The 26,614-nt window shown below is 42.6% G+C and overlaps 1 long non-coding RNA gene across 1 annotated transcript; it reads left to right on the forward strand.

Annotated features, from left to right (window-relative positions):
• Positions 1 to 16,682: 16,682 nt before the first annotated feature.
• LOC128778261 (uncharacterized) lies at positions 16,683 to 24,835 on the forward strand. The gene is made up of 2 exons (XR_008423737.1): positions 16,683 to 18,578; positions 24,338 to 24,835. It is a non-coding gene; the product is annotated as an uncharacterized LOC128778261 (long non-coding RNA).
• Positions 24,836 to 26,614: the final 1,779 nt, after the last annotated feature.

Consider the following 26,614-nt stretch of genomic DNA (forward strand, 5'->3'; position numbering starts at 1 on the left):
TACGTTCTCATTTGTGAGATTGAGATGGTGATACCCATTTTATGAGCATTAAATGAGATAATGTAGGAAAAATGCTTAGCACTTTTTTTCTGGCACATAAGTTCCATAAATGGTGTTTAAGCTCACCTCCACCCTACCTGCCCCCAACAAAATAAGACAAAAATGATATAATAAATTTTGATTATCAAAGGATATATTGTATATATATATATAATATATTATACTGTCCATGAAAACCTGGCTCAAGATTTAAGTCTATTCCCACTGAGGCAATAGGCAGATAACAGAGATACTTATTGCTGGCAGCATATGGGCATTTAAATCCTGCCTCCTGCGTATTTCTGGAAAACTGTACCGGATGGGCCTCATGTATTGTGAGGGAGCCCTTAGGAATGCAGAAGTCAGGTTAACTGATTGGAATGGGGGTAATGGACTTGTTAGCAGAAACCAGCCAGACCTGGGTTCTTCCTGTTTATTCCATTTGGATCTAGCCCCACTTAATGGTGAAGGGAAGGAAAAATTACTCTCTACCTTCAAGGTCTTCCAGCTGGATTAAGAATTAAATTTACATGGGACAGATTAATTGGAGAAAAAGACACAAAGTTTCATTATGGGTGCATGGAGGCCCAGTAGTGAAATTGAGACCTAAAGAAATGACCAAGACAGGCAGTTTGGCAGTTTTTATACTTTTTTAGACAAAGAGACAAATAAGTCTGTGTGGAATCGACAAGACAAAGAAAATTTAACTCTGGGAGCTGCAATCAGAATTTGGGCTGGGTAGTAAATTAGTGAAAAGTAACAAGCCTTCTGGGCTCTAAATTTCCCATCTCTGGTGATAAGGCTCTCTTTACCTCCTGGTACAGGGATGTTGCCTTTCTTTCTTTCTTTCTTTCTTTCTTTCTTTCTTTCTTTCTCTTCTTTCTTTCCTTCTTTCTTTCTTATATTTTCTAGAAATATTTTTTTATTTTTTAAACTTTTTTTGTTTATTTTTGAGAGAGAGAGAGAGAGAGAGCACAAGTGAGGGAGGGGCAGAGAGAGAGAGGGAGATACATAATCTGAAGCAGGCTCCAGGCTGTCAGCACAGAGCCTGAAGTGGGGCTCAAACCCACAAACTATGAGATCATGACCTTAGCTGAAGTCAGATGCTTAACCAACTGAGCCACCCAGATGCCCCCAGGAAAGGTGCCTTTCCTGTGGGAGATTTATTTCTTGCTTTCAGAGGGACAGAGAAGGGTCTGAGTGGTCTCAGGTTGTCTCTTTGGTAATTTTTACTTAAAATCACCAATATGCCAAAGTAGCCCATCTTGGGGCAGCCTGCCCTTGGCCCCTACATTGGATCCAAATGACTTCAGATTTCTTTAAACAGGATCATCACTAATTGACATTAGGCAGCTCTTAACCTTTTATAAAAGTTTCACAAATAGGTCATTTACTCCTTAGTTCAATGTGGGATGGGTTAGGGAGTACTCTTAAATCTTCTGGTCATTTTATCCTTCCTTCCTCCCATCCATCCAGTGCTTTAGCAAATGCTGAATAGTGCCTGAAGGTCAGATCGGAGAGGAGAGGAGAGGACTTGGGTGCCTGGGGCCTGGCCCATGCCTCTAAGAAGCTCCCTTTACCACCAAAGAGTCTCCTATCTGCAAACAGTTTTGATGTTGACCCTCTTGAGAGGCAGCGAAATGCAGCAGATAGGATTCAGAGATTTGAGGGGAAACCTGGCTCTGCTAACTTTTGTCTGTGTGACCTGGGGCAACTTTTTAAATCTCTCTGAGCCTCAGTTTCCTCATTTGTAATGGAGTCTAATAACAGTATCCACTTTTTAGGGTTGTTGGGAGGGTTGAGTAAGAACCTGTATGTACATATGTAGGTACAGTATATAGCACATAGTAAGTACTCAATAAATATTTGTCTTTTAAAAAGTTATCTCTAATAGAAGTTCAAAAAACCTTTTGGGAGCCCAGCAAGGGGGGCATTGAACACCTTCTGGGAAGCAGGGTGGGGGTGGGGGGTGCCAGGGGTATGACTAACTCTACCTGGAAGTAAAAACCTTTGAACTGGCTCTTTTCCGTCTGTGAGTAAATTTCCAGCGTGGGGAGGTTATACCGATGTTTTCTTGGGACCTTACTTTGCAGTTGCACATTCCAAGGGCCTAGGAAAGCCTTTCCTTTCCGTTTCGGGGAAAGGAGAAGCTAAGAGCACCCATGGAAGCAGTTACTAACTGTGTGACCTTGGGTAAGTCACCCTAGCCTCCTCACAGATAAAATCACGTCATCAGTAATATGGGGATCATACTACTGGCTGCCTGACATGCTTGCTATGCGATCAGGAAAGACTATGCATGTGAAATGTTTAACAGAGTGTACAGTTAAGTGCCCATTAAAAATTAGAAAAATTAGCTAATAATGTTATCCTTAGCTGAGTGAGACACAAGATGGCTTTGTGCATTTACATTGTGGAGAAGGGTACCAGGAGAGAAATTTCTGGGTCTCCTGCCTGCCAGGTCAGCAGCATTCCATTCAAGCGGTCAGTTTACATTTGAAAGCATCGTTTGTTCCCAATGACGAGCAAATTCAGGCCTCCTGTACCCACAGCAAGAAAAAGAACTTTCTGCTTGATGCCTCATTGTTTTTCCGAGTCTTTTTTTTTTTCCTTTTCTTGTCTTTTTTCTTTCTTTTCTTTCTTTCTTTTAAAACAAATGCCTGCAAACATGTTATTTATTTATTTTTGGTTAACGTTAAATTGAGGTTTTGACCGAAACTCAGCCTGCACATACTTGAAAAGCCATCAGGCTTGTTGGGCCGCGGATAAAGGTCTTGGGATTTCCCCGCGGGGCTGTGGAGAGTACAGACAGGAAGCCCGGGACCCAGCGCCTGACCAGAACTTCCTCGGGGGAGGCTGGAGCAGAGCACGGCATCCTGCTCAGAAGTCTCCAGAGCGCGCAGGTCCGAGCACTGGTCTGCTCCCAGGGGCGCGCTGGAAGAGGGACCCCGGCCCCAACCCATGGGTCCAGACCCAGCCAACAGCAGGAGGGAGGCTGAGGCCTCCCCCGCTGAGAGAAGCTGACACTGTCAGGCTGGAACCTTCCATTCCGGCCCAACCTCTTCCCCCCCGCCCCACCCCTCTCTGCGCTGAGGAGGGAATTGAGAAGGGACTTTCCAGAGAGCGTTTGCGTGCAGGGTGTGGAAATGGAATAAAAGCATATGCAAATAGGCCTTTGCGTGCCTTCCTCTACTCCAGTGAGCAAGAGCCTTTCTCCAGAAAGATGCTCTAGCTCCAAGACACTTGACAGCTCTCTTCCCTCCCTGGACGGCGGCGGCAGGGCCGAGCGGAGTGGTAAAGCCTGGGCAGGAAGCCATGCCAAAGGGGAGGGCTGGATGGACAGGAGGAAGTAGCAAAATGAGGAGGGGGAGAACGGGCCGCTGAACTGGAAAAGATGAAGTAAAATGAAATTTTAGGAGCTCTCTGTGGGTATGAGCTGGGAAAAATCATCATTGCGAGCTGATTTATTATGTACTTATCTTCTGAGAGGCAGCAGTCTTTGTACAGTGGATTACTGCGGAGTAAATGGCACATTAAAGATATAATCAAGATGTTTAAGGCATACTGAATGACATTAGAGTTAAAATAGGTGAGACTCTTGTCATGGTCTATAAATATAAAAATGTCAGTGGCTTGGAGACATTTCCACTGCTTTAGTTAAGATGTGACTCCATTTCCAGAAGGAAAATCTAACCTTTTGTTATTTTCAGGGTGGGGTAGGGTGGGCTTGGGAAGTGGCATAGTACCTATACGGATCATAAAATAATATGCTTTAAACCCTGGAGTTGTAGACTGTGGCCTCCGTTTAGCAAGTCATAAACTTTCTTGCAGTGACAATAGCATGTAAATATTGCGCAGTATGTCTGATGTAATTTGGGGGCTTAGAGAATGGGGGATTATGGGGATTATGGCTGCTGTATTTTGTTTATTGTTCCCTATTCCTGATTCAGATTCAATCTTTGATACAAGAGGTTGTTTTTTTAAGTTTTTTTTTTTTTTTTTTTTTTTTTTTTACATACTGAACTTGACTTGTATATTAATTGGGCAAGTAGTGTAGCTTTTCTTTCTTGAAAGGTTAATTATTGCGTTATTGTATTTTCTTGTCATCTGGGACCTTCACATTCAGTCCCCTTTATTTCATTTGCTTGCTTGGGCTCACCCTTGGTTTTGCCCCAACCTTTCGATTTCAGTGCTGTGCTGACATTGCCCCCAAGTTTGTTAAGTCTGGGTTTTTGAACAGAACAAATTTCTCTTCAGTTGTTTTTAATAAAAACCACCTTGCTGTCCTTATGCATTGTACTCCTCAGAACAGATAAGCAGTTCTACAAGAAAGTCTTTATGGTTGGAGCTCACAGAGGAAGAAGAAGGTGGAAACCTTGACTTTGGGGTTCTCTCGAATTGTTTGGAATTGCTTGGATTGCTAGGGCATGGGGTAGGTGGTGGTGGAGGCTTCTTTTAGGATTCTGCCAGGCCTGGGTATGCAGTGGAGGTGCAGTGCTGGCTGAAAGGCCAGTGACTTGGTCATCCTGTCTCTGAATTCCTGTCATCGCACTTTTTCCAAGGGCTCTGTGGAAATTCATTGGAGTCTCATCTTTTCAGTGTAGGCCTTTGGGTTAAATCTGTAGCAAATATTTATTTCCTTTGGCTGTCAGCAATTTACAGTCTTGGGCGTGGTCCCTAAAAGCCAGCTTTTGGACATTTTTTGGGATTCAAATGGTGATTCTTCCCACTGGTGGTTCTAGATTGTGGCAAAATGTCCTTAGTTTGGTTCTGGCCTCGTTCTTAATAATAATAATCATAATAATAATCATAATAATAGCAACGACAACAAATGAAAAGATTTTAACAGTAATGAAGTATTTTTATGATTTACAGTTTGCAAAGCATTTTTCATAGGTCATGTAATTCTTCCGTAAAATTTGTAAGGTTAGTAGAGACAAGTAGAATTAGCACATAATGGGAGCTTATTAAATATTTGGTGAGTGAATAAATCACACCCATTTTACTGTTAAGGAAATTGAGACCTAAAGAGGTCAAGTGGCCCACTCAAGGCCCCACTGCCCAGGAGGGACTCAAACTCTTATCTTCTGACTTTTTCCACTGTAGACCACTTCTGATGATAGTGTTTAACATGCTATTTGTTGTCCTTTCTCCAGGAAAGTATCTGTGATTCCCTAAAAAAAGATTCTGGGGACACGCAGACAGATGGTTATACTATCGAAGGGGCAACAGAGAGCCTTGCCTACCCCTCTGTATAGATTTTTCTTAGGTTTCTTACTCTGCCAGAAATTTATGTCCTTAAGGACATGAATATTTGGATATATTCCTTATTAGGGATAAAAACACAAGATCATGCTGAAAAAATGACTGTCTTGGATTTTAATATTTCTTAGAGGTTTGGGCGTTAAATCGCATAGATGTCAGGGGAAGGTAATACCAGAGCGTGAGGTGTGGAGCTGAGGAATTTCTCTAGCGTCCTCTCTCACCGTACTGGGGAGAGTCATGCATGCCACCATTTTGCGGGGGGACCTGGTGTGTAGGGATCACAGTTGTCTGGCCTGTAGCAGCTGCTCTCACTCTGCTGGAGGAAATGTCACCCCGATCAGCTCAGATATTAAAATAATAAGAGCCCCTTGTTCTACCAGGGCCGAGGCTTAGGCTATAGGGTTGCAGCCATGCACTAACAACATTCCATCTGCATGCCAGGGACTTCCTTCAACCTCGTGACACCAGGAGCAGAGAGAAGGAAGGAGAATTTCCCTCCTAAATCTCAAGCTAATCAGAGAGGAATGCCAGTGGGTATCCGCCCAAGGGCCTTTCCCTTTGACTTCTGTAATTGGAGATTTGAAGCTTTGGCTATGAAATTTCTCCCAGAGGAAAGCTGCAAAAACCGTTTTGATTACTTCTTCGCTGAATCGATACTCCTTCCTTCTTCAACAGGCAATTGTATCACTGCCTAGGTGGTCTCGGACTTGCCAGTCTGTTTCTTAACGGGTTTTGTGCCTTGTTTTGGAAGGCCCTTCCAAAGGGAAGGTTATAAAGAGTTATTCTTACCTTTACTTAGGAAACTTTATGGTTTTAGTTGCTATCCATTGTTTATTTGCAGTTAGCTCTTTTACCCATCTGAAGTGTATTTTTGATACGATGTGAGACAGATCTGATGTTAATTTTTTCCTTTGTGGATGTCAGTTTTTCCCTCTGCTTTTTTTTTTTTTTAAATAACTTTTTAACTTTAGGATAGTTTTAGAATTGTAGAGAAGTTGCATAGGTAGTACAGACAGTTCCTATATATCCCTTCAGCTGGTTTTTGATTTGAAAGCATATTTTTGCCTGGTCCTAATTTCTTGCATAGACAGATGTCTTTCTAGAATCTCACTTTTATTTTGTTGATGGTTTTGCTATTTCTGTCTCAGTGTCATATGTTTAATTAATATTATTTCTGGAGAGTTCATAGCTTTTGGTAGGAAATCTGAGATCTCATGGGGCTTTTAAGGGGTCACATCCAGACTTGAGGCTGGTTAAAGCATTAGTAACCCTGTTTGTGGATGTTGTTGCTGCTGAGGTGGCTGGCCAGGAAGGAACATGTGCATCTCTCTAGTACATAAGGAAGGAGGTCATCATTAGCGACCTGCCCCTTATACAGCACACCCTATTCTCTGAGCACAAGCCTTAGACACAGTGGCAAGGATGAGACTCTGGAGTAGAGTTTCTCCTCAGTACTGTTGATATTTTGGGACTGATCATTCTTGGCTGTGGGGACTGTCCTGTGCATTACGCAATGTTTAGCAGGATCTCTGGCCTCCACCCACCACCAGATGCCATTAGCACCCTTTACTACTCAAGACAATCAAAATTTTCTGCAGACCTTGCAAGTGTGCTTAGGTGTCTACCCCCTCCTCCCCCTCAGCAATTGAGAAGCACTGCTCTGAAGTCAAGCTGCATGAGGGTTGGCTGTGGTTCTGTTGCTTAGTAGCTATGTGCATGCATTTCCTCCCATGTAGAATGCAAATAATTAATCTGCCTGTCTCCCAGGATGGTCCTGAGGGCTAAAGGAACAAATACACATGAAGCACTCAAAACAGACCCTGGTAGAACAGACCCTAGCTCAATGGTAGCTATTACTATTATTTAAAAAATCTTTTATGTTTCTTCTCATTCCTAATAACCGCACAGACTTCCCATTTTTCTCCTACCTCCATAGCTTCCCCACCATGGAGCAACTGTATTTAAATCAACAGTATTTGCCAAAAAATTACACGTCTTCGTTAATGAAATGGAACTCTATTTTCAGGGCTCTATAACTGCTAATTAATCAGCTCCCATGATAAACTCAATCTGAGCTGCGTGTGAATTTTATTTGCATCTACTGAAGAGCAATTCCAGTTAGTTAACAGGCTTTTAAATGCCAGTCCAGCTCTGTGAGCAGCAGAAAAGCCCAGAAATGATTTTCTAAGCAAGGTGGTAATGACAGTGGGAAGAGAGAAATCTGGGAAAGGAGAAGACTGATGATTTACATGACTTATTTACTTGATGGCATTGGGGACACTGTGTTCATTTTCTGTTGAAATGCACCATCACCCTGAGATGCAGAGGGGAGTGGATGGAAGACAATTCAGGTTACTTAGTACCCCCTCCCCCCTTCCTTTTTTTCATAGCAGCTTTTGTAAAACCATAATGTTTGCTATTAAGCTTGCCGGAGAGCCTGTCTTGTGGGATGATTATTTTAGTGTTTAAGAAGATCTGGGTGACATGGGGCATGTGGACTGTCTCTGCCTTTGTCCAGAGGGCTCACTTCCTCTCGTGAAAGCAGGACTTGGTTTGCAGAGGAGAGAGGAATGCCCTGGCTTGGGCCAGAGGGGCAGTAGGCCAGGCAAGGCTATTAGTTTGATGACCTTGGTGAGGCTTGGTTAATTTACTTAGCCAGTGCAGCTGGGTAGTTGGCATCCTTTGGTTCTGGAACTGAAATAATTAAGCCAAAATTCCAGTTCTTTAACTTGCTGACTGCATGGCCTTGGGCAAATCACATAACCTTTTCTCCTCGAAAAGTGAAGTCGATCATAATACCTACCTCTTAGCTTTGTTGTGAATTTTAAAGGAGATGATTCATTTAGCCCAGTGGCTGGCACATAAGTACTTATACATCTTAGCTATTATGATAATTGTTATGATTATTATTTATTTGAGTGTCCTTCATGAGCTGGGCACTGTGCAAGGGGTGGGGGACTCATCCAGGTCAGATAAGACATTTTGTGCCTCTGAAAGGGAAATAAAGCCTGCAAATTAGAGAGTCTGGATAGGTGAACCCTGAAAGCTGTGTAAGTCAGAGGGAGTCAGAGAAGTCCGCAGTGATGGTACCTTAGTAACCACAAGGGCATGGACCCTAGACATGGGCAGAGCCTATACGCAGGGGGACAGACATTCAAGGCCACTGACGCAGGTGTGTGATGCTTTGAATGATTTTTCCCCGAAATAGGAAACAATTACCAAATTTGAAGTGGATAGGCTGGAAGACCAGAGAGAAAAGGATTGTCCATTTTTGCTGAGTGAATCCAGCCATCAGACATTTTCTGCAGACTTTAAGCATAGTTTGCATTAGGCTTGGCTCTGTCTGCTTCCTGGCTGACTGGGCCCCAGAGCCTAGAGGTACTGAGTACCTGGAGGCTGCAATCATTTGTTTGGGGAGTTGTGTTCTGTTAAGTCTCTTTTCTCATTACAAGAAAGCACCTCATGGTTATAAGGGGATTTTGTTTTACACAAAGGACTGGAGAAGTTCAACACTAGAGGAGAACGCTGCAGTTTCTTACTGGCAAAGATTTGTTGACCCTGTTTCTTTAGTGTCACCATGTCTGCTCCAGCTTTCCTCCTAAGGCTATAAGCAGAGATCTAAATGAGATAATTATGCAGACTATTTAAAAACTTTTTAAAAATAAAGTGCTATGTAAGGAACTTTTTTTTTTTTATAGTGAGCATATAAAGCACTTTGGATGCATTTCCTTTACACCTTTTGGGAGTGAACTGGAAGACAAGGATTAATTTAGCTTTGAAAAGATTTTAGCTCTGTAGAGTTATAACAGATTAGTAGATTTCCTAAAAGCCTTACATACTGAAAATGCATTCCTTTCTTCTAATCCTATATAGCAAAAGCAGAATGTCACAGTAGAAATTTTGTTCGGTGAGATTATATTTGTAATAACTTTTGGGTTAGTTTTTATTTTTCCCTCAAATGGTGGGAAAAATACATCAGAGAGAAGGGGACGGATTCTTGGAAATAGAAGTGAATAACTTTACTCTCATAGTGTACCAAGACCAAATCAGGTGAGGGATTTCTTTTCATAAGATCAAGTATACATTTGCTCAGTAGAGTTACATAATAGAATTCTGTCTTAAAAATGAATTTAACTTTTTATTGATTTAATACAGCTTTAGTTTTCCTGGGCTCTACACTGGGGAAATGCTAATAATGGTGAGAACAGTAGTGCTGATAAATGTAAATGGTCAGTGGTTAAAAATCCTTTCCTTGTATTTTGTGTGTATGTGTGTGTGTCCATGTTTTCTGACCACAAATCTCATGAAGTTGACAAAATGGCTCATAGCGCAGAGTACATTCTGGTAAATAGGAGGCAATTCCTTTTCTGAGTTGCTCCGTCCTGCTCTCCATTCTGGCTGAGAGATGATTCTGGCTGTGCAGTTTAAGTTCGTTTTGACCTGGCTGCGTTGGCAGCCCAGGAGCGAACTACTGCCTTGTTGGAGATGCAGACGTTGAGGAACCTGAGGTTGGAGGGTCTGCATGCCTCGGTACAGGCAGAGCTTCTGATGTCCCCTGTCCTCGCAATGTAGTAACTGTTCAGAGAGCCTGTGGGCAGGTCGTCTGACTGTTATGGTGAGCTATGGAACAAGAATGTGTCACTTGGGCAGAGGGTGGGAGAGTGGGAACAAGAGATGATCTTTCCATGGGCAGAGAGGAGTTGTTAAGTATAAGAAAAGCCTAGAGTTTATTACAAAATAATTACTCAAGACACGTTTGCTAATCATCTACCATGTACAAGGCACTGCTGTTATGGGGTGGAGGTAAAGAGGCTGAAAAGATCATACCTGCCTTTGAGGATTTCACAGTCGTACGGGACTTGCTCTGATAGAGTCAAGACTTTGTGGGATCAAGTGTTGATTTGTGTGATTAGGTGATGGATACACAGGACTATTTCTTGTCCCCATCCCAATTTTTGCCAAATGCATCCAGAATATTTAAAAAGTGCAATGGGGATCACATTATTTCCTTGTTTCCTCTGTCTTCTATCAGGGTCAACTCCAAATTCCTGAGTAAGGCTGATGGGAACTGGCCCTTGGCTGCTTGGGCCTCCCTTACTTCCACGCTATCCCTGGTCTCATTACTGGCCCCAGCAGAGGGACCTCTGCCAGTCCCCACTTGTGCCTGGTCACATCCTATCTCAGAGTATTTGAACATTCTGTTCCCTCTGCCTGTATGCTCTTTGCCTGTTCCTCACCAGACCACAGACTGTTTATCCTTCAGGATTCCCTCCTCTTCTTTTTAAAATTATTTTTAAAATACATAGATTTTTAGTTTATTTATTTTTGAGAGAGAGAGAGAGAGAGAGAATAAGGGCAGGGGATAGGCAGAGAGAGAGAGAGAGAGAGAGAGAGTGAGCGCCCCATATGGGGCTCTAGCTCATGAACCATGAGATAATGACCTGAGCTGAAATCAAGAGTTGGGTGCTTAAGGGGCACCTGGGTGGCTTAGTTAAGTGTCCGACGTCAGCTCAGGTCATGATCTCACAGCTCGCGAGTTCAAGCCCCGTATTGGGCTCTGTGCTGACAGCTCAGAGCCTGGAACCTGCTTCAGATTCTGTGTCTCCCCCTCTCTCTTGCCCCTTCTCTGCTCACAGTCTGTGTCTCTCTCTCAAAAATAAATAAACATTAAAAAAAATTTTTTTTTAAAGGGAGTTGGGCGCTTAACCAACTGAGCCACCCAGGCACCTTCCGCTTTTTTTTTTTTTTTTTAAGATTTTATTTTTTTAAGTAATCTCTAACCAAAAGTGGGGCTTGAACTCACAACTCCGAGATCAAGACCTCTACAGACTGAGCCAGGCAGGTGTCCCCAGGATTTCTTAAATGTCACTTCTTTCTATCCACCAGGTGCTTCATAGGATTTTGTGCTTTTCCATTGGTTGGCACAGATCACATTTGAGCTCACTTGTTTTGTATGATTGTTTCTGAGATTTTAGTCACTCCTGTTATTTGGTGATCTCCATGGGGTCAGAGGCAAGAGCCGTGTTCCTCTTGCTCCCTGCTCTACCTTCAGCATTTGTCCCAGGGCCTGACATGGAACAGGTGCTCCCTAAATGACTGAGAATGAGTAAATGAACAGATGAATGAATGAATGAATGGATGGGTGGTTGGATGTTGTGGAAGGAGAGATTCCAGTGGATTCAGTTGTCCTTTCAAAGCAAATTGTCTCTCCTACTAGGCACTTGGTATGTTGTACTAAATGTCCTGCTTGTCTACCCTCATGTACCCATAAGCTCCTAAAGGGCATAATCATCTTATCCCCAGTGTAGCTCACACAAAAGCTCTGTGATGGCTTATGGGATGGAGAATGCATTGGGCATGAATGGAGGGGGACTTCTCTGGGTTTTAAAGCATGCTTGGGGATGAGAGGAAGGTGGAGGAAAAGTGAATGTAAGCATCTGAAATAGCCGTAAGAGTCAGGATGCAAACATGATTAGGGTTAAAAAAACCAAGCTGAAAACCTGAATTAGAAAAATCCTGGGTAGCCACCAGACACAGCTTGACAGGATGTACTCATACTATAGATTAGAGGGTTGGGGTGGGGTGGGGGGCCCGCTTGGAATTTCCCCAGCTGCACTTAATACCTTGTATGATGTCTGTATTTCAGCTTGCTGTTCATCTCATGAGCTTTAGCCATTTAACAAATATTTATCAAACACCTGTTCCATGCATTCCCAGTGGGGGACACATGCCCCCAGAGTGTGGAAATTGGCTCTTGGGGGTTGAAAAAAATCTTAGTGTTTTTTTGCATGAAGCACAGATATACAAATGGCACATAAACAGCATACAGTATATCTGTGATAGTAAGATTTCATAGTGAGGGTGATTAGAAAAATCATTAGGTGATTAGGAAAAAAGGGCTCATTCAGGGGATGATAATGAAAAGAAAGTTCTCAGATTGCAAACTGCCTGACTCTATACCAGGCATGATTCTGGTCAAAGGTCAGGTGATCCTGATGAGGTGACCCTTGAGTCTGGCAGAAGTGAGAGGTGAACATGGCAATTATTTGGATGAAGAGCATTCCAGGAAAAGGAAGTAGCCTAGGGGAATCAAAACAGTGAGGAAGCCAGTTGGGTGGGAGTGGATGAGTGAGGGAAGGATGGTAGAGAATGATCCTGGAGACGGGATGGGGCCCGGCCACACAAGCCCTGCAGGTCATGCTAAGGGGTCTGGATTTTGCACTGGACATGAAGGAAGCCATTGGAGAGCTTTCTTCAGGGAAGTGGCATGATCTGATTTACCTGCTGATCAGATCCCTCTGGCTGCTGTTTGAGGGTGGACTGTAGAGGCAAGAGTGGAAGGGGGGTAGCGAGGAGGTGGCTGCTGGGGTCTAGGGGGCAGGTGATGGTGGCAGGGTTGCAGGTTAGGTTTCCTGTGCTGTGAAGGAAGAGTTCTCAGGACTTGCAGAGGGTTGAATGGAGGGTGTGAAAGAAATGAGTCAAATATGCCACAGTTTTAGCCTAGTCCTCTGGATTCCATTTACCGAGCCGAGGTGGACTGTGGGAGGAGGGTTATCTTCCCAGGGGCCAGTCTTAGAGTGAGGTCTTCCTTCCACCAGCTGCTGGCCCCTTTTTTACGAGGCCAGCCTGAGTATGTGTTATATGTTGCCTCCTACGGTTACTTATTTTTCATCGCTATAGCATGCCACCTTATTTTTCTTTATGGAAGAATTTTTTTTTTTTTTTTTTTAACTTCTCCAAGAGGCAGGTATGGGGCAGAATGGTTAGAAATGTGTGCTAGGGGGAGGTTTTAACCATTTACCTTCTACTCCTCCTTCTTCCCGTTTTCTTCCTCCACTTCCTCCTTAATTTTTTTTCCCCTTGTCAAGTAGAGATGGCAACAGTATCTGCTCCTGTGGCTTGTGAGAGTAAAGTGAGATTTGCACGTGAGGTGGCTTGTTTGGGTCTGGCGAACATTGGCTCTTGGCAGTTACTATGTTGTGTGGCTCCCTATTTCCCATTATATTTTTGTGTTGCTGGCTCTCCTATCTCAGGGTCATCTATGTTGGATCACTTTAGAGTGAGCGTATCACTTTTCCCCCTTCCATGTCTTGGTTTTCCTTCACATAAAAGGGGGAAGCAAGACTTACTTAAGAAATGAAACAGTGGAGGCCCTCCAGTGCTGGAATTTACATTGTGCATTACATTGTATTCTAAGTATAAAAGGCTACATTGAGTTGAGGGTGCTGGAGAAGCCATTACATGCCCCACAGGGAAGTGAGCGCCCCGTGGATCATTCTGAGTAGGTGCTGCATGAGCCATGCAAGATGTGTATATAGTAATCACCAAATTGTGTGGATCCAACAAGAATAAAAAATGCCTGGAGCTTTGGCTTAGGGCCATGGATGAACAGAGCCTGCAGCCTGGCATAGAACAGGAGTGAAAGGCATGGGTATAGGACAGCGATAGATAGAACCAAATGTAAGTATAAGCAGAGATGAAAATATGTGGCTGCCTCTTTCCCTCTCTGTATTTGTGACAGACTTTGTTAATCCATCACATCATTCATTCCTGATTCTGATATAAAATTACCATTTATTGAGTGTTGACTCAATAAACATACCAGGCACTATGTTCTAGAAACATTACCTGGCTGAATCCCAACAACTCAGTGACATAGATCTATTATTATCCTTAAAGTACAGGTGAGAAAAGTGAGTCTCAGAGAGGTCAGTAACTTGTCCAGGATCACGCAGCTGGCTGGTGGCAGAGCTGGGAGTAGAACTTTGGCAGCCAAACTCAAAAGCCTGCTCTCTAATCATTTTGTGTTACTGCCTCTAGATATGCGCAGATACTACCTCAGAATCTGCTTCATTAAGATTTTGAGATTCGGGTTCATATTACAGTTAACATTCATTCGTTCATTCATTCGTTCACTAATTAAACAATACTTTGGTGCATCTACCATATGCCAGGCACAGTGTTAAGTGCTAAGGATTCAATAGTGAATAAGACATAATCCCTGCTCAGGGCTCTACTGAGTGGAAGGATAACTTCTTGTTTAGGACCGTCAGTGGGTAGGAAGAGTCAGAATTTATGTAATGTGGGACTTAGTGCCTGCCCCCTTCCTTGCATTGAACCAGAAAGTTTCCCAATTGATGATGGAAATGAGCAACAACCTGGAAAATGAACTATGATGCCCCAGGATGCACCCTGAATCAAAATTGGGCCAGTCACCACCTTTTTCTGACTTGATTGATTAAGCTGTGCGATCTTGGGCCTCAATTATAACTCCTGGTCAAGCAATGCTTTCTCATGCGTGGTTCACTTTGCTCCTGCTAGCACCTGATTGGAAAGAGGAGGTCTGTGATGTGCAGAGAGGTTACGTGACTTGCCTGATTTTTACAGTGGTAGGAGACAAGCTGGGACTAGAACCCAGTTCCAACTTCTAGTTCCTTGTTTTTCTTACTCATCATGCTGACATCTTAATGTCTTTAGGCTTTCAGTTTCCCCATCTATAAAATAAGGACATTAAACCACATGATCTCTAAAACTAACTTCCTCCTTCCCTTCCTTTCTTCCTGCCTTCTTGCCTTCCTGTCTTAACTCTGGAGTACCTACAGAGTCTATACAGCTAAATTTGGAAATAATGTTATGGAAAATACACATACACACACACACCCATCAAGAAAGCTAAAAGACAACCCACAGAATGGGAAAAAATATTTGCAAATCATATTTATATGGATTGTATCCAGAACATATAAGGAACTGTTACAAAAGACAACCCACTTAAGAAATTAGCAAAGGATCTGAATAGACATTTTTTCAAAGAAGATATACAAATGGCCAGTAAGCACATGAAAGGATACTCAATATCACTAACCATCAGGGAGATGCAAATCAAAACCACAGTGAGATACCACTTCACACCCAGTAGGATGGCTATGATCAAAAGAAAGAGAATAACAAGTATTGGTGGAGAAATTGAAACCCTCATATACTTCTAGTAGAGTTGTAAAATAGCACAGTCACTTTGGAAAACAGTCTGGCAGTTCGTCAAAAGGTCAACTGTAGAGTTACTATATGATACAGCAATTCTACTCGTAGGTATATACCCAAGAGACATGAAAACATGTCTACACAGAAGACTGTACACGAGTGTTCACAGAAGCCTTATGCATAATAGGCAAAAAATGGCAACAACCCAAATGCCCATCAACTGATGGATGGATAAACAAAATGTGGTATAGTCCATACAATGGAATGGAATGTTATGCATCCATAAAAGTAATGAAGTACTCCTACATGCTAAAACATAGATAAACTTTGAAAACATCATGCTAAGTAAAAGAAGTCAACCACAAAAGGTCATGTATTGTATGGTTTCACTGACATAAAATGCACAGAATGAACAAATCTTTAGAAACAGAAAATAGATTCGTGATTGCCTAGGGCTGAGGAAAATGGGGAGTGACCGGTAGTGGGTACTGGGGTTATTTTAGGGATGACGAAAGTGTTGTAAAGTTGGTTATGTTGATGGTTGCACTGTCTGTGAATATACTAAAAGACACTGTATTGTACAAGTGAATAATATGGAAAATGAATTATATCTCAATCCTATTATGTATATTTTATTTATTATTTTTTTGAGAGGGAGAAAGAACTGGGGAGGGGCAGAGGGAGAGGGAGAGAGAGAATCCCAAGCAAGCTCCGTGCTCAGTGGGGAGCCCATCACAATGTTTGGGTCTTGATCTCACGACCATGAGAGCATGGCCTGAGCCAAAATCAAGAGTCAGATGCTGAACTGCCTGAGCCACCAAGGCACCCCCTATTATATATATTTTAAAAACCCTAGCATGGTCTTTGCCCTTGTGGAAAACACAATCTTGCTGGGAAGATAAATACTAATCAAATAATTATCCAGAGAGATTTATAGTTACAAAGTATGGTAAGTGCTATGAAGGGAAAGAAGTGGATATTATAAAAGAGAATAGCAGGAGGCTAATGGGGGTTAGAGAAAAGGTATTAGAAAAACTCTAACATTCAGGTGCTCCAGCAGAGAGCCCCAAATAACACTGGCTTAGATGAGGCAGATATTTAATCCTCGCTGGTGCAGTATGGTAGGTGTAAGCAGTCTAGGGGTCATATGGAAGCCCTACAATTTCTACTAACATGTTGCTCTTTCCCTCCTTTGGAGGGGCTTCCTACTATGTCTACAGTCCAAGCAGTGAGAAGGAGGGAAGAGGCACCGGAAGGTTCATCACTTCTGCTCAGAGCCAGAACTCAGTCACACGAGGCTGGGATGTCCCAGGTGTTCATGTGTGCAGATTAAATTCTGGGGTTCTTTTACTCTGAATGGGGGGCGGGGGGGGGGGTGGGAAACAGAGGTTGGGTGAGTAGCTAGCAGTCTCTGCCATGGATGGTCTCTCTGAGGAGGTGACATGGAAGGTGAGAACCTAAGGATGAGTTGGTGTTAAAGAGAGGGAGGAGTTTTCCAGGCAAGAGGGATGACATGTCTCAGGGACACGAGGCAGGTGAGAGCGGCTCTACTGTTTAATGCTGCTTAATGCTGGTAACGTCCACCTCACACAGCCCTCCTGATGCTTAGAACTTGTGAGTGCCATCACCTGATCTGGATTCACCTGCCTTTTCTCTCTCATGTCTTGCAGGGCTGGGATGAGCCAGGACCGCAAGGAGGGGGGCTTTGTGCTGACTCCCGGAAGGCTGGTTGTGTATCCTCAGCTTTGAGAACTGAATTCCATGGGTTGTGTCAGTGTCAGACCTGTGAAGTTCAGTTCTTCAGCTGGGATATCTCTGTCGTCGTGGACCCGGGGATACTGCAGAGAGCAGACCCAAGGGTGGCCGAAGGATTTGGAAAACTGGAGCAGATGGGGGTCTCAGACTCTGAAGGAATAGGGAGGGTGTGCTCATGGGAAAAGCAGTCATTTGATTGTGAGAAAACTTGAATTCTATGCTGAGCAGTTTTCCAAGCAGCTAACTGCTGTCTGCAAGTCATTCTTGCTACAGTTGCGGCCGCTACTATTTTACATATATTGATTACTGCTGGCAGTCCAGGTACTGTACTAAGTGCTTTACATGCTGCTATAGGAGGTTCTGGGGGGAAATCACTAATGAAGCTTGGGACACCCAGAACTGACATGTAACGACATTTCCCCCTCTTCGTGGGATCAGACAGCATTAATAGAATGTGATGGTTATTCTTTAGCATGGATTGCTGAGATAACTGGTCCCTTTTAAAGATGAGAATCATGGGTACATCCCTCTTACGGTCCCCTGTCTTTCTATTTGGATATCTACTTCCTTGCCTTCTATAAATACATTAGGATACATTGTCTTTGTGTTATAAGCATGGCAAAATAGGTTGTAATTAGACTTTACCAGGATCCCTAGTTTCTCCCTGGGAAAAGGGATACAGAGGTTTTGAAGGCTTCCTCCATTTGCTGGCATGGTTAGCTGTATGTGGTGAGTCAAGCCCTTGCATTGTCTTCCTCTGTCACCAAGTCAGTTAGGTCTATTTTGAGGCTCACGTGTGGTATGATGATGACAATTTCCACCTTTAGGCAGAGTGCTTGGGCTGTATAAGTAATACTTGGACTTTCATCAGGTTTTAGATTGGATGGGAATACGAAGTCTCATCCCTTGGAAACTCCTTGATGCGTCACTGTCTCTTGGTGTCCTGAAAGGTCCATCTCTGTATAGTCTACAGAAGTAAAGTGTGGTCTGACCCAGAGAGGAGAGGCAGGCACAAAGTGGGCAACCCCAGAGCATGTGCATTCTCACACTTTCTTCTCAGTGACCCTGAGGTTTATTGAGTGCCTACCATGGGTTGGCCACTGTGCTCAGGGCATAGCTTACATTCACACCAAGCCTCATCTGGAAAACAGGGACTGTTTACAAAGGGATATTGTAACCACACTCTATGGATGTAAAGAGGTGCTTGGTTCTTGTGAAAGTGCTCTGGCATGGGTGTGGAGCCTGTGCGTCCTCTCGGGGCTGTGCCGATAGTATCAAGAGCCTCCCCCACCCATCGCACCCTGCCCACTTCCGTCCTTTGCTTACTAGACCCTTACTTAGCCAGTGACTCATTCTTGAACCAGAACGTTGGTGAAGCTCAACTGAGACCAGAGATCAGCGTCTTTACACCTAGACTGTTGGAGAAAATCCAGAATTGACACCAAAAGCTCCAAATGCTCTGGGTTTCAGACCATCTGTGCTGTGAACACTCAGACCCAGAACTCTGACTTACTACAAAAGGCTCATCCTTACCACAGGTGAGTCTTCCTAGAGCAAACCTGATAATGAAATATGGAATACACACAAACACATGCACGCACACAGGCACTGAAAAACGATAGCACCGTGGATCTCTGAGTACATGTTTGCCATATACAAGACTGTTTCAGGGTGCCTGGGTGGCTCAGTCGGTTGAGCGTCTGACTCTTGATTTTGGCTCAGGTCATGATCCCAGGGTCATGGGACTGAGCACCACATTGGGCTCCATGCTAAACATGGAGCCTGCTTAAGATTCATATTCTCTCTCTCTCTCTCTCTCTCTCTCTCTCTCTCTCTCTCCCCCCTTCTGCCCTTCTGCTCTCTCTCTCTCTAAAATAAAATAAAAAAATTGAAAAAATAAAAGACTGTTTTATTTCCTAAGAGGATTTGAATTAAGATTCATTAAGTGGGCGCCTGGGTGGCTCAATTAGTTAAGTGATCAACTCTTGATTTCAGCTCAGGTCATGACCTCATGGTTGTGAGATAGAGCCCTGCCTTGGGCTCTGGGCTGGGTGTGGAGGCTGCGTGAGATTCTCTCTGTCTCTCCCTCTCCCTCTTTCCCCAGGCTCTCTCCCTCTCTCTCAAAAAAAAAAAAAAAAAAAAAGAAAGAAAAGATTCCATTAAGTAATACATTTCCTGAGGATTTTTAAGTTTGTATTTGCTTTATCATAACTTATGTAAGAAGAAAAAAACAGGTTATAAAATAGATTATATGATTCTAATTTATGTAAAATTATAAATACATTTGAGAATATATGCTTTGAAAGATGTACATCAGTTTATTAATAGGGATCATCTTTGGGGTGGTGGGAATTGAGATGCATTTTCCCTTCTTTGTATTTTTCTCTATTGTTTAGTTCTTAAACTGACCATATTTAATTGAAACAGTAAAGTTATTGAAGGAAATTTTACACACAATTCCAATGAATCTAGACAACGTTAGTGCTATGCATTTGTTGGAAGTTATGTTGCAGGGGTGTGTCATAGAAGAGTGGAGGGAGTTCCCTGATGTGTTCAGTGAAGAAGGTAAGCATAGTCCAATATATATAGTGTGTTTTGTTCAAGTAGCAGGTGATTTTTTTTCTCTGTTACTTATGTTTTTCTGCCCCCCCCCAAGAACCCTCAATGTATGTGCTGCTTTCCAAGAATCCATCTACTATGTAAACCAGTGGTTTTCAAAGTGTGTTTCCTGAACAAGCAACATTAGTATCACCTGAGAACTTAGAAATGTAAATTCTCAAGCTCCACCCAAGACCTACTGAATAAGAAACTCTGGGAGTGGGGCTTAGCACTTTCTGTTTTAACAAGCCCTTTGACTGACTAATGCACACTAGGGTTTTAGAACCATACGTGTCAGTCAAGGGACATCCCCACTGCACTAAACTGGAAGGCAGCTCATGTTGTCACAAAAGTTGCTGTCCCATTCTTACAAACGTGCATACAGGTATTCTGCAAGACCTGTCTCTGAGAGATGGCTTGCAGGACTGCAAAACCTCAAGATCCTCACCAGTGATCGTTTCAGAAGTGAATAGCAGATCTCTAAGTTTTTAAGCTACAAACTTTAGATGCGCAGAGTCACATGAAGAGGTGGTTCATTAAGGCAAATTTTTGGGTCATTCCCCTGACCTATAGACTTGGCATCTTTTCCCAGGGTTCTGCCATTTTGACCATCACCCATAAGGGCTTCCATCAAGGAAGTTCTAGGAAAACACTGAGCTTTTACTTTTCACATGTCTGCTTTCTTTCTTTTCTTTCTTTCTTTCTTTCTTTCTTTCTTTCTTTCTTTCTTTCTTTCTCTCTTTCTTCTTTCTTTCTTTCTTTCTTTCTTTCTTTCTTTCTTTCTTTCTTTCTTTCTTTCTTTCTTTCTTTCTTTCTTTCCCCGAACCTCTGAACCTTATGTCTCTTCTTCCTATCTTCTCCTTTCCCTCCTGCTGTGACTGATGAGGTCTCAGAAGCAGATTCATCATCCTTTCTGCTCTGTGCTTGGGAGAGAGCAGGTCAGATGCTCCTGGAAAAGTGCCTTGGGAGTAATAATAATAATGGAAGTATTGATTTGCCATCCTCAAATAATAGGGGGAGGTCATGATTTATCAGCTCATGTTGATGAGACACAGTGGGAAGCTGGACACACTACTCAATAGTTGCTGCCTAATCATGCTGTGTGGCTGTGGAGACGTGTAATTCAGGAACACAGTGGCTCCTCAAGTCCTCTTGCAGTTAAATCTCTGTCAGTTAAGGTGAAGATTACTGCTTAGGCTTCTCCAGAGATATGGTATATATGTATATCTTTATCTATCTATCTATCTATCTATCTATCTATCTATCATCTATCTATTCAGATAGGTAGTAGATAGATTTATTATAGAGAATTGACTCATGTTGATTATGGAGAGTGGGAATTCCCAAGATCTGCTGGGTGAGTCAGCAAGCTGGAGACCTAGGAGTCTGAATCTGAAGGCCTAAGAACCACGGTGTAGTACCAGTCTGAAGGCTGCAGTTTCAAGACTCACAAAGAGCTGAAGTTTCAGTTTGAGTCTGACAACAGGGAAAAACTAATGTCCAAGAAATCAAGAAGGAATTTCCTCTTACTCCCGGGAGGTCAGTTGAAGGAGGCCTTCAACTAATTAGATGAGGCCCACCCACATTAGGGAGGACAATCTGCTTTACTTAGGCAACCAATTCCAATTTTAGTCATATCTAAAAACATCCTCACAGACAACCCAGAATAATATTTAACCAAATATCTTGGCACCCTGTGGTTCAGTCAAGTAGACACAAAAAATTAACCTACACAATTTCTTTTTCATATATACAGTACAACCTTGGGTTACGAGTAACTTGTTCTGTGAGTGTTCTGCAAGACCAGCAAGCATTTCTAATAAATTTTAACTTAATAAACTAGCGATGTCTTGCAATACGAGTAGTATGTGACAGCAAATGTCACTTGATCACAACTGAGCCAATGGGTTATTGAAGTGCACTTTGATGTACCAGTGCTTTGGATTATAAGCATGTTTCCGGAATGAATTATGCTTGTAAATCAAGGTTTTATGGTATATATTTTTGCATCTAGAATCTCTTGCTTTCTTTTTTGATAGTATTTCAGAGTGATAGCTCAGAGCTTGAGTGTCTGGTTGATTAGAGAGTCTGGGAAAATGCTCTGGGGGGGGGGCGTGGGTAGGGAACCAGACATCTTCCTTAGTTCCCCTTTGCTTTTCATAGCACTAAAGTACTTTTGGGAACTGTTTTTAAGGAACTCCTATCTTGCTCCTATCTCCTGGGGCAGCTCTTTGAAGTAGAAGAGCTAAGTTTGATTATCCTTGAGAAAGTGCAGACAATATAATTGCAGCTTTCCTATGTTAGGTGTTTACAATGCTCCAGGTGCCTTATCTATAAGGAAAGATATTACCTCTACTTTCTAGATGAGAAAACTGAAGCTCAGGGAGATTATATACCTGGCTAAAATTTCACACACTATTTCGTGTCACAGCCAGGATGTTAATCAAGGCTGCCTAATGAGAGCCTGTGTTCTTTTTGCCAAAGTTTATAACACACATCATCTTTGCTCAACACGGCATTTCCCAGTGAAGTCGATATAGCCATAATTTTAGAGATGGGGAAATGGTGTTTTCAAAAGGTTGGGTGACTTTTCTATTCTCTATGTCATGCAGCTAATAACTGGTGAAGCCGACCCTCAAATCCAAAATCTCTATAATAAAAAGATAGTTTTTGTCTAAAAAATCATAGGAGTACACATAAACTTAGAAGGAAGGAAAGAAAAAGAATCCCCTGCATCCATTTCTCCAGTGTGACTAAAAAGAGAACAGTATAAAAAAAATAAAAAATAAAAAGAGAACAGTATACATTGAGGCCACTCTGACTTATTCCTCTGCCCATGTCTTTGGTAAGTAGGAGTGAAGCCTTATACACGACCAATTTCACCCTCTGGTGCACAGCCATACTTTAAAATATGTTAAAATTACATTGTTGGTAGCTTTTAAGAAACCATAATGTATTTTTGTTCTGGGTCCTGTGATGCTACTAAGACTGGTCAGATTCCATTTGTCTCTGGGCAACAAATGTCTTTCTTTGTTTTAAAAATGAAATTAATTGGGAATGCAAGCTGGTGCAGCCACTCTGGAAAACAGTATGGAGGTTCCTCAAAAAACTAAAAATAGAACTACCATATGACCCAGCAATTGCACTACTAGGCATTTATCCAAGGGATACAGGTGTGCTGTTTTGAAGGGACACATGCACCCCCATGTTTATAGCAGCACTATCAACAATAGCCAAAGTATGGAAAGAGCCCAAATGTCCATCGATGGATGAATGGATAAAGAAGATGTGATACACACACACACACACACACACACACACACACACACACTGGAGTATTACTCGGCAATCAAAAAGAATGAAATCTTGCCATTTGCAACTACATGGATGGAACTGGAGGGTATTATGCTAAGTGAAATTAGTCAGAGAAAGACAAAAGTCATATGACTTCACTCATCTGAGGACTTTAAGAGACAAAACAGATTAACATAAGGGAAGGGAAGCAAAAATAATATAAAAACAGGGAGGGGGACAAAACAGAAGAGACTCATAAATATGGAGAACAAACTGAGGGTTACTGGAAGGGTTGTGGGAGGAGTGATGGGCTAAATGGGTAAGGGGCACTAAGGAATCTACTCCTGAAATCATTGTTGCACTATATGCTAACTAATTTGGATGTAAATTAAAAAAAATAAAAAAGTTAAAAAAAATAAAAATGAAATTCTTAGGGCACCCAGGTTGCTCAGTTGGTTAAGCATCTGACTCTTGATTTTGGCTCAGGTCATGCATGATCCCAGGGTTGTGGGATCAAACCCTGCATTGGACTCTGTGCTGACAACGTGGGACTTGCTTGGGATTCCCTCTCCCTCTGCCCCTCCTCCACTTGTGTGTATGCTCTCTCTCAAAATAAATAAATAAACTTAAAAAAATAAAAACAATTATTTTTCTTATTAAATAAATAGTATGAGTTTACTGCAAAGAATTTTGAAAAGGCAAAAAAACCTAAAAGAAGAAATTAAAATCATATAAAAATTTGTGTTATACAAATTATTATGTATTTTTTTTTACTGGGAAAGTATAGAAAATCATAAAGGAGAAAAAAGTTATCCATAAGCTCAGAGATTATCATTTCGGGTTATTTTTTTTTCATTTTCACTCTTTTTAAAAATACAACTGGGATCATCCTTTAAATGTAATTTGTGTGTCTGTGTGTTCTGTTTTTTGTTATTTAAAATTTTATCACAAGCATTTCCCCATGTCCTTCTATGGTCTTTACTGTGCATTTTAAATGGCTGTATATGTAGTTCATGGAATGAATGTTCTTTTCTTTACATGATCATTTCTGTATTATTGGACATTTAGGCCCTGTATCTCCTGGACCCCAAATCTCCTGCATGCATTCATTTATCATCTATCTATTTATCTATCTATCATCTATTTATTTATGCCATGTATCTGTATCTATTTCCTTTTAGCTTTTTGCTTACATTGATTCAGGCATTATTTGCAATGGCCTTAGGAGTGTAAACTTTTGCCCCTTTTATCAGAAAAGCACATTTTCTTCCCAGAACTCCTTCCTTTGTCCAGCAGAATCCCACTCATGATTCACTGTGTTTTATGTGACCACTGCCAAATATAGGAGGATGGAAACTTAAAAAAAATTTTTTTTAAATGTTTTATTTATTTTTGAGACAGAGAGAGACAGAGCATGAGCAGGGGAGAGGCAGACAGAGAAGGAAACACAGAATCTGAAGCAGGCTCCAGGCTCCGAGCTGTCAGCACAGAGCCGGACGCGGGGCTCGAACTCACAAACAGCAAGATCATGACCTGAGCTGAAGTCGGACGCCTAACCGACTGAGCCACCCAGGCGCCCCAATGCTGGAAACTTCTTCAACCTGTGGAGTGGAAGACCAGGAGAGGGATTGGTAATGACTGTTGGGTCAGCCAGCCAACAGTAGTCACCACAAGATACTTGCCAAGGTCAAGTGTTTGTCTTATTTGACCCAATGAGCCTATTTCACACCCATCATCTAGGGATTGCTGTTTCTCACATCTCTGGCCCAGACTAGAAGTGGCCCAGAGCCTGCCAAACCCAATCTCTCACTGGATATAGCACCATCTAACACATGCTAACATTTTTCATCAATATTAGTGTCATTGCAAAGTGCCGTTAAAATAGAAGTGGTTTCATACATTATTTATCTGCAGTGTGTCCACCGAGTCATTCTTTTGCTGGAGAGCTGTCTCCTTGGCATTCCTAAACCGGGTAACAAATCTGCAGCTCACTGGGTCTGTATCCTCAGGCTGTGGTAGAGGGAGAGGAGGATCCGTGAGCTGTTTGTGCTGAAAAAATTGCTGCATGTCCTCACAGCCCTGGGCACAATGATTAAGTGTCTGGTTGCAGGTGAGCTCTGTGTCCACTGCGTATTCTGCAGATAATGGCTACACTCCACTTGATGAGAATATGGCCTGGTCTAATTATTAGGGGCCCCCAAAGTGTCCATTATTTATTTGCACCTTTCTATTGTGGTTAGTTCTAGAGCAGAAGTCTAAAGTAGCAACTCACAGGAGTGCTGTGTTCAGGGCCAGGCCTGGGGTGATGATATGCCCAGGGTACAAAAGTCAAGGAGGGGCGCACTCCCTCACAGTCTCGCAGCACTTGCCTGGCCCTGGTTTGGTTTCACCCTCACTAGTTGCTAGTGTTCAAAAATTGGAAAAATTATTCCACAAAGGTTTTTTGATCATTTCTATGCTCTGGGTGCTATTCTAGTCACTAGGATATAGTAATCAATAAAATAGTCATTATCGTCCTTATGGTACTGATATAGTAGTAAAGGAGAGATTTGATATAGAAATCTAGGTTTCTGGGGCACCTGGGTGGCTCAGTCGGTTAAGTGACTGACTCTTGATTTTTGGCTCAGGTTATTACCTTGCAGTTGTGAGACTGAGGCCCATGTTGGGCTCTGTGCTGAGTGTGGAGCCTGCTTGAGATTCTCTCTCCTTCTCTCTCTACACTACCCCCTCTCCCCCAAGAAAATAAATAAACATTAAAAAAAAACTAAAAAGAAAAAGAAATCTAGGATTCTGGCTTCTTGAAGTATCAGAAGAACTGGCAACTCTGGGTTGGCTTTTCTTCATGACAACCATCACTAGGATCCGGGGAACTGGCAGCTCCCATGAGGATGTGGTGTGAGCTCTGTACTTTGTCCCACTCTCCACCATTCCCTATTGTCTTTTGATTCTCATAGGGTCCCCATGGAGAGCATACCACTATTATTATTACTACTACCATATTGCAGATGAAGAAACTGAGGCTCAGAGAGGTAAAGGGACTGGTCTGAGGTTTTCTAGCTATAGAAGGTGGATTGGGGGTTTGAACCCACTTCTATGAGACTTCAGGGGCTGAGGTGTTTGCCCCTGTGCAGAACAGTGATTCGGGAGGCAGGAACATAGAAATATCACCAAGCAAAACATTCAGCCCATATAAGATCAAATTAGAGAGGTGTGTTAGCAGGAAACAGATGGTACCCTCAAATTAGGATAACTCAAACAGAATTTCATAAAAAAGCTATTTACAAGGGTGTGGGAAGGGTGTAGAGAAACCACAAGGCATAGCAAGGAGCCCCAGATTAGTAATAGTGGGCCTCCATTACCCCTGCTATGGCAGATGAGGGGGTGGGTTACTGGGATTGGGGAAATAGGACTATTCACTGAGAACTCCTGATGAAGGCAGAGCTTGGGAATCCCAAAGGGAGGAAACTTGGAGAATAAACACCCCAACTCACCAAGTGCTCTCTGCTTCTTCCTGTTGATCTCCTGCCAGTCCCAGACCCAGCTGGAAGTCAGAGGGCAAGGAACCCATTGATACACTCTTGCAGGCCAGCCTCTGAGGGCACAAAGCAGGATGGGGAATAGAGGAGAGTGGATGGGGAGGAGCAAAGGAAGGCATCTAGCACAAGGGGCAAGTCAAAGCCAA

This window comes from Panthera pardus, unplaced genomic scaffold, assembly GCF_024362965.1.
Source record: "Panthera pardus isolate Hobbes unplaced genomic scaffold, ASM2436296v1 HiC_scaffold_2, whole genome shotgun sequence".
Lineage (NCBI taxonomy): Eukaryota > Metazoa > Chordata > Mammalia > Carnivora > Felidae > Panthera > Panthera pardus.